The following is a 17440-nucleotide window of genomic DNA, read 5'->3' as shown; positions in this document are numbered from 1 at the left end:
CAATGTCCACATGGACCTGTATGCAAATGCAATCCATACGCTGTACTGTACCACATATCCATACATCCACCTTCTTCCCATAGTTGTAAACGACATATAAGGTCTTTCGTGGGGCTAGTCGGGGGTTCGCTCCAGTACCTAATCCACCTTGCCAAGGTACCAAAGCTCCCAAGGCAAGGCTTCCAAAAACCTCACTCGACCCTCACAAAGGCTGCAGTTTTTCAAAATACATTGACCGCATATCCATACATAACCACAAAGTACTCAATCTGACAATCTAACCGCCTCAACTTCTTCCCACAACCTTTCTTACATAGGCGGCTGTCCATAACGGACCCACAACAACCAAACATAATCTTCGATAACACAATATCATGATGCAAAAGCTCTATGTCGCTCTCCAAACCTCTGTAAATGCTGAATTCTTCACCTGTAACCTGTAAATCTACTGCCGAGTGCAAAACTGGACATCTCCTATGCTTGTGTGAGCTGGCTATTTGCTGCAAAAAATTGTAGATTTTGAAAAATATGAGTATGCCAATGCGTCCAGAACGCCCAAAAACATAAAGATAGACTCCTGGATCACTGTATTCGGAGTTCGGGTGAGAGAGTTATGACCAAAAAACCTCTCTTTTTTGCTGTTTTCCAGAGCTGCGAAAACCTGTGTATTGACTGTAGCTCCTCAAACTGAGCTCTGATACCACTTTGTAGAGTGCGCAGGTGATGGAGAAGGTAGGAAAGAAGACTACACACACACACACACCAATACACATCGAGACACACACACACAATCGTTACCCTGCAGCAGCCATTCAACGAGCTGCTCTTCTCTTCTTCTCTTTTGAACTATTATCCAAAGTATATTTACAACATAGTATAGTCAGTGTCCAGCCGCCCATAGCACAATGGACATATTCTTTAACAGGTTGTACTACTCCCTATGCAATAATACCACTCATTTGCCCCAGTCTCTTGTGTTGCCTATGTGTGTGATTGGAAGCTTGAAGCTTGTGTGTTGTTAAGCTCGCCATTGAAGTTGCATACTTGGTTGTACTACTCCCTATGAAATAATACCACTCATTTGCCCCAGTCTCTTGTGTTGTTTCTCCCCACTCCCCTCCTCTTCTCTCGCTCTTCGTGTATTGGCCATTGCTTGCAGAGGGTTTGCCTGCAGCTCGAAAGGTGCTACCAAGAGGGAAAATTAGGAGTGTTTTGTGAGTCGGAAAGGGTGAGTTGAGCAGTGTGGGTGCATTTGTGTTATAGGTGTTTTTTTGCAAGGTGTGAGGTAGTTGTTTTGTATGCTAGAGTGGAGTTGTTGGTGCAAATTAGCCAATTTGAAGGTGTTATTTGAGAGGTTAGGGGTGTTGTGGAATCCCTGGGCTATAGAGAGGCAGGTATATTGTGTGATGGGTGTGTTCCCTATTCCCCCTCTCCACCGTCTCATTGATGGGCTTCAAGATTTGGAAAGGACCATAGTATCTTTTTGCTAGTTTAGCATAATACTTTTGATGGCTCGTAGGATTTTTTCCCATCGTTTTTCTTAATCGAGCCTTAGGAAACTTGAGTAAGACCCAATCATTTTCTTTGAACGTTAAGGCTCTTTTGTGCTTATGAATAGTAGCTTTTTGCCTTTGTTGAGCGATGGATATAGCCTCCTTGATCTTTTGAAAAGATTCTTGTAGGTGACGGCTATACTCATCGGTGGCGAAGATCTTCCCATGTACTTTGAGTAGCAAGGGAATTTTAGGTCTTCCCTCAATGATCTCAAAAGGTGCTTTTACTGTAGAAGTATGTACAGTATTATTGTAGGCATACTCTACAAGAGGTAAGTACTTTTCCCTTTGTGAGCGTTGATCTACTTTGTTAACATAAGTCTTGAGTAGATCAAGTATCATAAGATTGGCTATCTCACTTTGGCCATCCGTTTGTGGGTGATAGACTGAAGAGAAATTCAATCTTGTTCCTAGATTTTCAAAGACACCTTTCCAAAAATTACTGGTCATTCTAGGATCTCTATTTGACACGATGGATGTGGGTAATCCATGATGCTTGAAAATTGGATATATGAAGAGAGTTTCCATTTGATGTGCCTTAATAGTATTTTTGACAGGAATAAAATGTGTTGCTTGCTAAACCTGTCGACTATTGTCCATATTCCTGTATTCCCATGGATAGACTTGGGTAATCCAAAGATGAAATCCATCGATATACTCTCCCATGGTGAATTTGGGATAGGCAATGGCTAGAGTAATCCAGGTTGCTTCCCTCTATCATACTTGGTCTTTTGGCATACTACACATTTTGAAACATACTCTTGTATGTCCACTTTCATGGTAGGCCAATAGAAGTACGTCTCTACTCCTCGGAGAGTAGGTTGCATACCTCTATTTCCCGCATATGGAGGAGCATGGGATTCATACATAACTTTCTCACGAAGGGAATAGGTAGCACATAGCCTATTGCCATGGAGAAGATAACCATCCTGCAAGGTGAATGGTTCCTCTTTCTTCCCCAAACCAAGGGCTGACATTATGTCTCTAAAATCAGGGTCAATAGCATACTCATCTATCATAGAGGATACATCATTGTGAGTAGCTATAGACACCGCATTAACTTTTGGTCATTGTGAAAGTGCATCGGCCACTTGATTGTGCTTACCATCTATGTGAGCAATATGCAAATTAAATTGCAAAAGAAAATTTTCCCACCTCATTTGTTTGTCGGAAATCTTGGTTTGCGTCATGAAATACTTGAGACTTTGGTGGTCGGTTCGTAGGATAAATGGAGTCCCCAATAGGTAGTGCTTCCATGTGTCTAGGGCATGTAGAACAGCTAAAAGCTCTTTCTCATAAATGTCCAAGACTCATTCATCAATATTGAGCCTTCGGCTCTAATATGCAATGGCATGCCCTTTTTGAAGCAAAACTGCTCCAAGGCAATCACCACAATCATCACATTGGACCTCAAATGGCTTTGAGAGATCCGGAAGCACGAGGACTGATTAGGAGGTAAGCTTCTCTTTGAGCTTTCAAAAGCATTTTGCTCCTTAGTAGTCCATACATACTTAATGTTCTTCTTAGTTAAGTCGTGTAGTGGTCCTGCTACTTTAGAGAATTTTGCTATGAAGCGTCTATAGTATGCGCACATACCAATAAAGCTTCTTAGCTCATGTAGATTTCTTGGGTTAGACCATGCTTTTATTACCTCTAAATTTGATGGATCCATACGGATACCATCTTGAGAGATAATATGACCTAGATATTGAATCTCTTGAAGGAAGAATTCGCTTTTCTTTTGGTTGAGAAAATGCTAGTTCTCCCTCAATGCTTGAAAAATCACTTGGAGATGTTGCTTATGTTCCTCCAAAGACTTGGAGTAGATGATGATATCATCAAAGAACACTCCAGTGAATTTGCGATAAGGTCTAAAAATTTTCTGCATCAGACAATTGAATGTAGCTAGTGCATTAGTTAAGCCAAAAGGCATGACTAGATATTCATAAAGACCAATTGTTGTGAGAAACACGGTCTTTAGGATATCTTCCTCCACTATCCTTATTTGATGATAGCCATTTTTAAGGTCAATCCTACTGAAGTAAGTAGAGCCTTGTAGCTTATCAAACAAATTTTCTATCCGAGGCACAGGAAATCTATTTTTGATAGTGATATGGTTTAGTGCTCGATAATCCACACACATACGGTATATACCATCTTTCTTTTGCACTAAAAGGACTGGAGAACAAAAGGGAGAGGAACTAGGCCTCACCATCCCTTTGTCTACCAATTCCTGTACTTGCCTCATGATCTCCTCTTGGTGAACTTGTGAGTCTCGATAAGGAGGTTTGTTAGGCGGTGAGCTTCCTAGAAGGAGCTCAATGCGATGGTCATCATCCCTTCGTGTTGGAGGTAAGTCTATAGGGATATCATCGATGAACACATCTTGGAATTCTTTTAGAAAACTAGACAAGTCTAACTCTTCTTGATTCCTACCATTTACATTTGATGAAACATTAGTATCTTTTAGAGACTCTTTGACAAAAATCATGTACGTAGAAACTGAGCTCTTCATTGACTTATCAAAAGCAAGTGGATTTACAAGTGGAATAGTGCGACCACGCTCACTAGCAGCTATATATATATGTTCTTTCCCCTGTAGGTGAAGTAGATTCTCCTTTCAAGAAACTTCATGTTGGCAGCCATGCAATCAAACCATGGCTCCCCTAGGATAGCATCCTCATGTTGGAGAGGAGAGATGAAGGAGTCTTCTTTGTCGACATAGCTTTAGACATGAAGCTTCAACTTCCCAATCAAGGGAGTAATGGAGGCTTGATGTCCCTTGGAAACTGCGTCAACCATTACTATATCTCCCATCTCAAAAGATTGAATGCCCAAATTGGTGGCCAACTCTATTGATATGAAGTTGAGAGTAGAGCCAAGGTCAAACAAGATGAAGGCATCATGCTCTCTTACCTTTCCCCAAGCATAGAAAAGTGATGATCCTTTGCAATGAGCATCCTCTTTTGGAGCTTCGATGGTGGAAGCCGTAGGAGTCTCATTGCGGGTATTCTTCTTGGGGCAAGAACGTTAGCCATGTCCTTGCTCCCCACACTTGAAACACTTATGGTCCTTGCAAAAAGCTTCAAGCTCTTCAGGAGAGAGTTTGTTTTTACCTTTGTAAACTCCCTTCTCCTTGGACCGATTGTCGTTGTTGTTGGAAGTGACTTGGGAAGAATTTTGAACATTGGTTTTCCCCTTTGCATCATTTTTGTCTTTGTTTTCCATGGGCTTGACATTACGTCTAGCCCCTTTATGGAAATTGATGCGTGAAGCAACCATGGTGTGATGGATTACTTCGCTAATAGTACCAGGCCATTGAGAGTTGATATATTCGGCCATCTCTTCAGGTAATCCCGCACAGAATTGCTGCCTTTGCTCAGCAAATTCTATCTTTTGAAAGAAAGTAGCCTTGAGATGTAAATCCCAAAACTTGTCTACGTGCTTGTGGATAGACTCATGAGAGAGAAGCTTAGAGGTGCATCATTCGGTAAGCACTTTGTCCTTTGCATCGCTTGCAAGGAATTGCTTCATGATGGAAACTCGTAGAGTTTTCCATGTCTTTGGGGCTTCACCATTGCCACGAAGGCTAGCCCACCATTGACGAGCTGATTTTTGAAAGTGCATAGCTACATGGTGTAGCTTGGAGGACTGTGTGAAGCCCTAGTCTCCAAAGGCCGCATCAAATTGCTGGGTGAAGGCCAACACTTTGTCGGTAGCACCAAAGGTGCCATCATAAGTGAGAAAAGAGATACTCTTTCCTCCCTCCTTGAACTTCTTTAGATTTTGTGACCTTTGCCATGCAGGAAATGATTTGCGATGTCCTCCCCTCTTGTATTTTCTAGGAGAATAGCCATAGCTTTCATCGGAAGAGGAGGAAGGTGAAGAAGAAGGAGAAGAGGGTGACCTCTTCCTAACTCTTTTCTTCCTTTGTTTCCTCTCTTCCCTTTCGGAGTGATGAGGAGAAGGACTATGTGTTGATCTTTTCCTCTTGGGAGGAGTGGGCAATCATCTAGACCGCCGTCTTCATGTGACACATCTTTAGAGGAACTTAAACTTTCATTGCTTTCTTGCTCTTTGGATTCCTCCTCTCGAATGGGAGAGAGTCTTCTTTTGGGGGTCTCTTCAAGAGGCCTCCTAAGCTCTCTCCCCTCTTGGAGAGGAAGGTAAATTCCATAAGCACAAAGTTGTTGAGTAACTTCGACTTGCAAAGCAGGGTTTCCCATAGCTTGCTGCAACCTAGTGACAAGATAATTTACAAACATGGGAGCATCATCATTAGCACCTTCATGTTCAAAATCAAAGTTATCAATGTTCATTCTAAAGGGTATAGGGGAGCACCACAGACGGAGAGTGAGAGAGAGAAGGAGACACACGACACACAGATATGGGTGGGGAGACTCAAAGAGTGAGCAGCCCCCTATACACTTATGCTATGTATAAGGTATACAAGTCAATGGGCGCCCAGACTCTGGGCGGCCGGGCAAGGCACAGACGCCTATACCCCAACAACGTCCCACTTAAAGGCGACTGTGACTTTAAGCAAGAGAACCTAGTCTAAAGACTACAAAAGGTGAGAGAAAACCGCTCTCAACCTATGCCCACTGGCTGGCTGTGATCGTGTGCATCCGATTGTCTTGCTCCCGTGTAAGTCCATACACCACTAGACGTACCGCACACGTATTGCAAGTATGTACACAATACCTGCATATCTCCCTCGTGCACTATGCCATCATCAGTCAACAAACGACTGACAACCCCAATTGCAAATGCTCCCACTGCAGCTGCGATATCCGGTCTCAAGATTAGCATCTCATACATGAGACCACCGAATGCCGATGCAATGCTAGCGGGCCCTGCTAGCTCTACAAAGCATGCATCAACATATATATCCCTCGTAATAGGCATCTCTGACTGACAAGGCGTGTCAGCCACATGCATCTCTTGACTGTCCACAAAAGACGCATCAACCTGTCGTGCAACCTCAGAGCAAACTAGCTACTCTAGGTGTCTGCTGAAAGACATATCCTGCACAACTATATCCCCATGCTCACTGTCGAGCATAGAAAGGAATGACTGCATAATCGCTGACATCTCAGTCTCCTCTACAATCATCCACTGCAAACATGACCACTCAATCTGCTGTGACTGACTAGAGCTCTCATGCTCTAACTCCGTATGCATAGACTCTTGCACAACGTCCTCTTGTCGTGACTCACTAGACCAAGATCGCTCTACCTGTCTATCCTGAATAGAAGTATCTCGCACAACTGACTCTCTGCTTTGCTCAGTCACTAGCAAAGCATGCATGTCTGACTCTGTCACCTCTCTATGTGACTGCTCAAGTCGTGCCCCAACTGTGTGCACAACGAGCTCACTACTTTGCACTCCATGCAAAGCATCCTGCAACCCACAAGCAAAAGAGACTCGCCTGCTCTTTCGCTCTCTACTTGGCTACATGATCACAGAGACAACACCGTCTCTCACGTGATCCACATGCAATGGGTAACGTGTACCACTCTTGGCACCTCTCGCAATCACTAGCGAACCCAAATGCATCACAAAAGATCGCTCAAGCAGCGATACCCGACATCCACTATCCCGTAATTGTCTGACTGAGATCAAATCCCGTCTCAGATCTGGCACATAACGCACATAACGCAGGGTAAATCTCATACCACTAGGCAAGGACAAACATACGTCTCCTGCACCCTCAATGTCATACACAACACCATCAGCCATGTGCACACAACCAAGTCTCCCACTAGAAAACGTGCTAAACCACTCACGATGCGACGTGACATGGAAAGTAGCATCTGAATCTAGTAATCAATGTAAAGACAATGTGCAATCCGATATGCAATCCGTAGACATAAGATTGTCTGAAGACAAGCTAGATGTAAATGTGACATCGTCGTCACAAGCATACTCAGTAACCACCGTACTGATCTCACTAGCATCTGTCGTGCCCAAATTTGCATCACGCATCTGTCGCCTCCGTTGTCTCAAACGCCTGAAACATCGACACCTAATGTGCCCTCTATGTCCACAATGCCAACATGTCAAGTCTCTATGCCGTCGAGACTTGCGTGTGGGACCAATCTCTCCCATGGACATAGAAGTGGGACTAGACTCCCCTGTAGACATGGATGTTGCGTACATAGCATGTAAAATCTGCCATAAAGCATGAGTTGTAGTCTCCCTCGAGACCTGCTAGTCAACAGACTCAACCAGATGCAAACGAATCGTAGACATGGCTAACTCATGAAGATCCTGCCAATCATCATCACTCATAGACTTGGGCTTTGCCGATAAACCACGCAAGGGTTTATCCTGCCCCAAATCTGTCAATGCAACAAGCATATGTTCCTTCCAAGCAACAAAATCTACACCATCAAACTCTGTCAGACCATAACGCTGGAAGTCAAATGAAAAATCAGTCATAATGCTCGCGAAAGAGCAACCAACAATGAGTAGCAAATGTCAACCAAATCAGCCCTAAACTGGCTCGAATCGCATCAACAAAAGTCTGCAAATATGGCTGCAAATCAGCCCCAAAATTCAGCTCTTAAACAGCTGCATAAACAAGTCACAAACGTGTCCCAAATCAGCCTACAACTCAGCCATACATGGACACCTGCAAAGAGGAAACAATGGCTGAAAATTCAGCGCCCAAATAAGCCCTCAAACCTGCTTGTAAACTTGTAAACCTGTAGCTGAAACCTGCTGAAAAACCTCAAGCCATTAGTGCTCGAATCCGGCTACCTAGCTCGTAGCCACACAAGCATACATCACAATACTCACTCCTGTGAGTGTGCCAAGATAACTGTACGCCTATCAAACCCGTGAGCTAATCACCAAGCCCACATTGTGCGGTATCGATACATACACACGCACAAATCTCCCACCTGCAGAGAACACCGCACGCAAATGCTGAGTGCAACCCGCAATCTCTACCTAGATCGCATAAATGATGCGCATAAAACTCCTGGGAAAATTTTGCCAGAGTTTCGTCAGTAAAACGGCCACAAAACCAGTAACCAAACTGACTGCACACTCAAAACCATGAGCAACCAAAGCGCATCAAACCGCACTCCAAATGCATGCACCAATCACCACACTTTGCATACATCATTGCAAACACCTGCAAATCTAGTACACAAATATCTGCTCTACCTGTGACTGCCAAAAAACATGCTCGAGGCATACATTGCTGAGCTCAAAATGCAATCACATTAGTCTCCCTGAGCATCAAACCACATAAGGCATACATCGTATCCTCCCACCTGTGAGGAAACTTGCAACAAATATCACTCTCACATCTGAGAGCAAACCATGTGTGGAATCCTCGACACACAATAAACAACTGCTGCTTCTGCAGAAAATTCAGCGTTCAGAATTTTAAAATTCTGATATGGCGAGCGCGTCCGGAGCATGCCAAAACCCCAAGGTAGACTCCTGGATCACATGTATCCGAGTCTGGGTGTGAAAGCTATGCCAAAAAACCTCCGTTTCGATCCAAAAACGCAGCATAAACTGCCAAAAGAGGGCTGAAAAATGCAGCTCCTCAATCGTAGCTCGAAGGAGGTTTCTGATGGCTCGAATGGCTTCGAAAAGGGGGTAAAACGATAGGACACCTCCTGAAACGCTCTCGGAAAGCTGAATTTGTCGATGCTGAAGTCGAAACCCTGTTTGCACTCTTGAAAGTGCGCGCGCGCGGACGCGATTTCAGGAATGAAACTGGCTCTCCACTGTCGTCGTGACTGTGCACACACATGCTCCCTCCGCACCTACGCTCTGATACCAATTGAAGGGTATCGGGGAGCACCACAGACGGAGAGTGAGAGAGAGAAGGAGACACACGACACATAGATATGGGTGGGGAGACTCAAAGAGTGAGCAGCCCCCTATACACTTATGCTATGTATAAGGTATACAAGTCAGTGGGCGCCCAGGCTCTGGGCAGACGGGCAAGGCACAGACGCCTATACCCCAACACATTCTACTCTCTTGATTATTATCATCCATGTTAACAAAATTTATGTATGTACTTAGTGTATGCTTTGGCAATTCAAAACCTTAGTTGCCACTCCTCTTAGCCTTTGAAAATTGGCTCTTAAGTATCTACACCCACGGCTCGAAGTGGTTAATTATAGAGAGTAGTGGAGTAGGTCTAACATAGCAGAGTTGCCGAGGGCTAGCTCCTTTCGGACTCCTTATGGCTCAATAATGGTAAAGCCGTAGGCAAGTCTAAAAAGACTCCATTATGAAGTCCAAAGCTCCCGAGGTGTGCACCATATCCCACATATAGTGGGCTCAACAAAACCAATAATAGATCCCAGTTCCACTTACCCTAATATAATTAACAACATCAACCATTTATAGGCTACATAAGGACCTCTCTTCTTAAGCAAGAAAAGAGAAACCAAATGCTCAAATACCAATGTAATGGAATTGGCCTTTTTAACTTGAGAGTAGCGGAAATTAGTGAGAGTACTTTTGAGAAATGACTTTGTGAGCATAGCGGGTGAACATAATTGAAGATAGCAACATAATCATAGCAATCAATTAACTTGGCATAAACAACACTTTTGCAAAAGAGAGAATTTAGAGAACAGGACAACAATTGAGGACCGGATTTATGTGGAGCCGGTCCCCCCTCCAATATGCATTTGTATTATGATTTCTCCCATTAAGAGAGACTTGTTACAATACAATTTTTGTGTTCCTTGTGACCTAGGTGATGCAATGAAGATGGAAAGCTTCATGCATCACAAACATAACATAAACTTGAAGAAAGATTCAACTATCCCAAGCCTCAGTCCCAAGACCTCAAACACCTTTGAAGGTGGAGAGAGCTAGTAGGGAATGAGGGTAGGGAAGAGGAAGAAGAAACATTTCATAGGAGAAAGAATTAGTTCCTCACTTATCATAACTCTTCTTGCTAGAATAATTAATAGCATAGTAATGAAGAAGAAGGAGATGGAAAGCTTAAGCATTGAAGCATGGCTCTTGGTTGGATTTGCACTCAATCGCCAAGAGTGTTGGTGTAGGCTCTCAACCTCTACTTGCTTGGAGAAGGAGAGGGAGCTCTTCCACTTTGCATAGCACACAATGAGAGTTTTTGTGAGTGTGTGTGGGTGAGTATACCCCCTAAGCAACCCCCTAGATTTCTTGGGTCGACCCCCCCTTGTAGCTCATGCTTGAAGCTCATTGGACCCTTCTAGGCCTAGCCAATCACAAGCAGGAGTGATTACAAGCAACAAGGTTAGCCTTGGGACAAGTGTCCCCCTTTCCCCTTTGAGAGAGAGGGCTTGATAAATGCAAAATAAATTAATTGAATCTCCTAAATTATCATTGGACCCCTTGGGTGGCCAACCAATAGGCTTCAGGCACACCATGAGGGCAACATGAGGAGGAACTTGACAAGTGTCCCTTTTGCTTTCTTTGTACCATGCATGCCTTGTGTGAGTTTGTGGGTGTTCTCTCTCATCCCTGCTCATGTAGGGCTCGTCCCCTCCTTGTAGGGATTGAATATTTCACTTTTTTGACACCTCAAGCCCCTCATGCATAGGCCCAGTTCCCACCACAATCTTGGCCCTTAAGCATTGTCAAGGCTAGGGACTTGCTACGCGCAATGTGTGAGCCACAAAGGCTCCTAGCACACAGTCATACAACAGACAAGCTCACAAGGAAGAATGGTGTGTCACTCACCTTCCTGCGTAGTTGCGAATGAAGGATTCCCACGCCGTGAAGAAGAGGGAGACGCCGCTACGCCACGCTCAACCGCCTCGCCGCCGTCGTGCCGCCGCAACGCTCGATCACACACACACTCTCACACTCTCTCTCTCTCTCACACACACACACACACGTACACACACACACACACAAGGAGATGGTGAAGGAGAAGGTGGAGATGGAGCAAGAGCAGCTTCTATTGCACAATGAGAGAATGAGTAAAAATTAGGTTTAGTGGCTTTTATATGAGCTCACCCCATTCACACTTGGGCGCCCATACTTAGCCAACTAACTCCTTCAATATTCCAGTTAGAGTGCGCCTGTCATCGGCGATCACCCTTACCCTGTTCCTATTGGTCCGACAAGCCCGGTACCTGACTCTAAATAATACAACGTTTATAGATCATAGGGTGTTCGTGTGCCGTGAGGGTTAACATGTCCCCCTTTCTGATGTAGATTCCTTCCTCGGAAGCTATCCAGTTGAAGCTCGTTCGTCGAGATGGAAGAGTAGTCGACATGGATGTGCGTAGCCTTCTTCAATCACTGCAAAATCAAACAACATTGCCACAGTAATTGCATTCTCATATACAATTAAAAATCATATGCAATAGACAGACAAAGTGATTGGTAACAGAATTTTAGACAATTTGTCAGCAATAAACATTAAATTGCAATATAATCAAATGCATAAACAGATGTAAAGGTAAAAAATTAAACAAGTCCGGGGTCGCTAATTTAACGGTCAAAAGGCACTAGAGCTCGACTATTAATACCATGGGTAACTTCTCAATTTTTTCTGGTCAATTAAGTTGTTTAATCGCGAGAGCCAAGTATTTGATGTTCAAGGGCTGACTAGAGGCTATACCTAGAAGACCTTGTAGTTAAGCTATGATAAAAGGAATTTCTCATGAAATCATCGCCTGAATGATTACCTTTTCTTTGACCCCCCAAAGTCTTTTCACATTGATTCAATTTTGATGTGTGTGCTTATTTTGTATGCCTTGGGTTTTTTGCTTTTCAAGGAAAAGCGCCCACACTGGGAACCTCTAGGGCTCTAGTACCATAGGCGATACATGTGAGTGAAGTACCAATTTAAGCAGGGATTTCTCTTCCGGCTTAAAATTTTACATTGTGGCACTTTGATTTTTTGTTTATTCATTTTCAGCATTTTAATTTTGTAACTTTGGGGGGTCATATAACACTGTTACCCTCCCCAGGCTCATCACATTAGTAAACTCCCTTTATAATACTTAAGCTAAAGGTCAATAGGGTTAAGCCCACTAGAAAGCCCTAGTACATTTCACACAATGCTGCCTAAATCAGATTAAGAACCTAAGTAACCATTTCTTATTAGGAAGGCATTCCCCATGGTATTAAGAGAAGATTTCTAATACCTAGCTTGGTCAAACTAGCTTAGTCGGACTGCTTGATTTTTAAACCTAGACAAGTGATTATGACAAAACATTACATTGAATTAAATGTTTGATACTAAGCAAATGCGCTGAATATTATGCTACCAATCACAATCAAAGCAGACAAACATGGATGCAAAAAGATAAGGGCAATGCTAATGGACATAAAACACCTGTTTGTGTTGATGGTCGCGCTTGATTTGAAGTGTGAACGAGAGAAAGGTTCCATGAAGGTCCAAATCCTATCAATAGCAACACGCTCCTGTACACACTAGGAAACAAAAGGAATACCTCCAGAAGGCACATTAGTGGGAAAAGGTACCAACACTTATTGAACACAACAAAAAACATAAGGAACCCTAACCTAATTATTTGCACTCCCCCTAAAGAGTCAAGGGAATAGGATATTGTAGAGGTTGGGGGGAAACCCTAAAGCTAAACCCCTATCCTCGTCGTCGAGATAAACAAAGTCATCATCCATGAGACCATATGTGCCATCCGTGTAGTCATGTAAATTTTCTTCTTCATCATAGGTGCCCATGTGTACTAAAAAGGTCACTAGATGCCTATAGTCATCTTGATCAAAAGGGTAGGCTTGTGCAATAGGAGAAACGCTCTCTACTAAGTATGGATCAGACGTGGTCAAGAGACGTATCAGCCATTCTAACTCCTCAAAATTCCTCTCACATGCTAGCGTACCTATCAAATCCCATTCACATGCAAGCACTGGAAAGACCATGTGAAATATTTGTGAAAAGTAACGAGGGTACCTCTCACCCAAGGCAGGAGTGGATGACTCTAGCGTACTAGCCATATCTGTACACGCAAATAGATGATGGTTAGAGTGCAAATATTACAAGGGTCGTGTTTTTGTGCATAATTTGTTTTTATGATTTGTGTGATGGCTCTTTCTCTTTTACTTTTTTATCTTGTTTTTGTGAGTATAAGGCTTTATATATACATTCCCTAAGATCGGAGATTAAGAGGTCAGGGAGAAAGGTTGAGAGGGAAGCAAGTGAATGATGGATGTCCACAAACACTCCCCCCTTCCTTGGGTAGATCATATCGTTTGAAATGAGCTTGTCATCCTTTGAAACCAATTGTTCCAGTTGGTAATAGGTGAGGATTTTTGCCAATAGTTTTCTATTACCCTAGGTGCCTCGTCAAGTTGCAAGGGTGGTAAGGTACTCTCCCAGGATCTAACTTGAAGTGGTTTATCAGGTGATTCTTGAACACTGGGAGGTGTGGATTCTTTTGTAGCTTCATTGAGGTCCATTACTATAGATGGAGGCTGTGTAGAAGCTTTTACCTCTATGGATGTATTACATGAGGAGCTAGAAGCTTCATGGAACTCCCCCCTTCCTGAGCTAGGTGGAATAAATTGGGTTTGCCTTGGAGCCCAAACTAGCTCTGGACTAGGTGTGTAGCATTCTGTGATCTTTCCCTTCCCACGGTCTGCCATTGGCTTTAGCGTTACACTGTTTGACTCATATGGGTTTATTGTCGATAGGGAAGGACACATTTTACGTTTAGGTACCCAAATTTGCTCATTTCCATCATAGTATCCTTGGGCTTTTAATAGTCGTTTAGGAATCCAACGCCACGTTTTCTTACATTTCTTGGAGCGAGTGGGACGTTTCTTACGAGGCTTCCGTTTTTTAGCATCAGCCATGGTTACTAAAGAAGCTTTAGGGACCCACTTGTATGCTTTCTTTGTTATATTAGGATGGTTCTTGTGTGTCTCAAGCTTTCTTTCAACTACATCAGTTGAAGATCTAGAGAGTTGGGCTATGGGGACGTATGGTTCAACCTCCTTGACATGCAATGTCTTGGGTTTTATTTCCTTAGGCAATATCTCAGGGACTATCGCTTGAGTGGTAGGGATAAGAGTTGGTTTTTGCGTTGTGACACCCCCAGTCCCCCAATCAATAGTGCATTTGGTGGCTATCATCCACATGCGTCCTAGGTTTATATTACCCTCCATAGTTCCAGTAGGCATGACCAAAAAGTCTTGAGCTACAATTCCATTTTCATAACTGACAGAAGTGTGCCAGATTCCAAAAACCGTAGTTTTTTTCTTGTTGACACCCTTGACTTGGATAATACTCTTAGATAGAGGTGGCTTCCCTAACTGACACCACACCCCATAGGATAGCAGATTATATTTAGCACCCGTGTCCAATAAGGCGTTATATAGCACTTTTCCATAGGCACTATTTAACTCAATAGGGTATCGTAGAGGTGTGTCAGAGTCCAACCAATCCTCTTCGATTTCCACGTGGAATGCATTTGTGACTCCAAGGTTAGCCTCTCGTTTTTGTCTTATACGTTGTTGTCGCTCCTTAGCCTCAGCTTGAGCTTGTATCTTCTTTAACTCTGTTTGTGCTTTGGTGGACTTCTTTTGATGAATGGCCCGTAGTTCTTCTTGACTTAAAGGATCATAATATCTTTTGAATTTACTCCCATTGAGGAATCCAATGGTTTCAACTCCATCAAGAGTTTCCACACGAAGGGTACCTTGTGGGGTAATTTCACATACTCTATATGGTCCTTTACCAGCATATTTCAACTTTTTCTTCTCTTTACGTACTCCATACATAAGGACTTTATCACCAACTTTGATGTCCTTGTCCTTCACATGGCGATCAAACCACTTCTTTCTCCTATCCTTTTCCACAAGAGCATTTTGCACAGCCAACTGTCTCTCTTCGTCTAGTTTTTCTAAGATATACAAACGCTCGGTTAAGGGGTTACCATTCCATCCTTCTTGCGAAGCTACCCTAAGACTAGGAATGACAAATTCCCAAGGCATAACCGCTTCTTGGCCGTATACCATTTTGAATGGCGTACAATTAATAGCCACTTTATAAGCAGTACGATAAGCCCATAGAGCAGATGTCAACTTTAAATCCCAATCAGTGCGATGAGCTTCTACCGTCTTGGTTAAAATAGAGATTAGAGTCTTGTTGGTGCTCTCGGCTTGTCCATTAGCTTGCGGGTTATAAGGTGTAGACTTATGGTGGGATATCATAAAGTTCGTGGTAAGCTCTCTTATTACCTCATTTATAAAATGGGTACCATTATCACTAACAATCTCAAAAGGGCAACCAAATCTTGTGATAATGTTCTCAAAAAGAAACTTAGCTGTTGTCCTCGCGTCAGCTTTTTGTGAAGCCTTAGCTTCAGCCCACTTTGTTACATAGTCCGTAGCAACTAGAATATATCGAGATTGAGTGTTGTGAGTTGCGGGACTAATTGGACCTACAAAGTCTAAGCCCCATTTTTCAAATGGTTGGGTTACTTTAATAGGATGTAAGGGCATTCTGTCTTTGTGCTGTGTGGTCTTGTAACGTTGGCACTCATCACACCCTTTTGTAAAAAGTGATGCATCCTTAAATAAAGTTGGCCACCAATAGCCTGATTGCAGCACCTTTCTAGTAGTCAGGTCTCCTGAAAAATGTCCTCCTGCTATGCCCATATGTGCTTCTTGCAAGATATACAAATATTCATCCTCGCGGGCACAACGCCTAAGAATATCATCCTTGCCTAGTCTATACAGAGTTCCGGCAATCAAACAATAGGGTTCACATTCTTTTACTATCCTTCGAGCGATATCCTTACGAAGTTCCTTGGGTGGAAAACCATTAACTAAAAAGTTAACAATGTTCTCACTCCATTCATGCATAGTCTCAACTATGAATAGGGAAGTATCGGGTAATTCATCATCAACTCCTGTAGGGGCTTCACCATTGGGTATGCAAGACAAATGATCAGCCATGACGTGCCTTTTACCGGGTCTCACTACAATCGTGAAATCAAACTCCAGAAGAATTAACAACCATCGTGTGATTCTTCCTGTGGAGCATGGCTTGTTTACCAGATACAGCAACGCTTGATGATCCACATAAAATACAAACTTGTTTGCCAGAAGGTAGTAGCAAAATTTCTTTACTGCATAAACCATTGCTAAACCTTCTCGCTCTGTAGTGGTGTAGTTCCTTTAAGTATCGTTCAATTGACGGCTTGCAAAGCTAATGGGATAGTCCAATTTATGTTCTCCTGGTTGAGTGAGAACACACCCAATAGCAAAGTTTGATGCATCAATATGCACATGGAAAATGACATCCCAGTTAGGTGTCCTTAAAATCGGAGCACTTGCTAGTGTTTTCTTCAATTGTTCATAGGCCTGGTCACACTCTTCAGTCCATTTAAATTCAATGAGAAGCTTGTACAAAGGACGTGCTATCTCAGCGAAAAATAAAATAAACCGTCGATAATAACCCACGTGTCCCATGAACCTTTGAACTCCCTTATAATTGGTTGGTGGTGGTAACTCTAGAATCACTTTAATTTTGCTCTCATCGGTTGAGATACCATTCTTAGATACTATATGCCCTAAAATAACTCCATGCTTGACCCAAAATTGGCATTTGAACGGGTTCAATGAGATACGATATAACCTACACTTTTCAAACACCTTCCGCAAACATGATAGATGTTCTTTCCAAGAAGAGTAAACACAAAGGTCGTCTAAGAAAGCTTCACAAAACTCTCTCAAATATTCTTTAAAAGCAGTGTTTATTAATCGTTGGAATGTAGCAGGGGCATTTGTTAAGCCAAAAGCCATCACACGAAATGCAAACACGCCAAATTCTGTGATGAAGGCAGTTTTAGCTTGGTCTTCTAGCGCTATCGTGATTTGGTTGTAGCCTGAGTACCCATCTAGAAAGCTATAAG

Source organism: Adiantum capillus-veneris, chromosome 20 (assembly GCF_014529385.1).
Source record: "Adiantum capillus-veneris isolate H3 chromosome 20, ASM1452938v2, whole genome shotgun sequence".
Taxonomy (NCBI): Eukaryota; Viridiplantae; Streptophyta; class Polypodiopsida; order Polypodiales; family Pteridaceae; genus Adiantum; species Adiantum capillus-veneris.
This window is presented reverse-complemented; position numbering follows the sequence as displayed.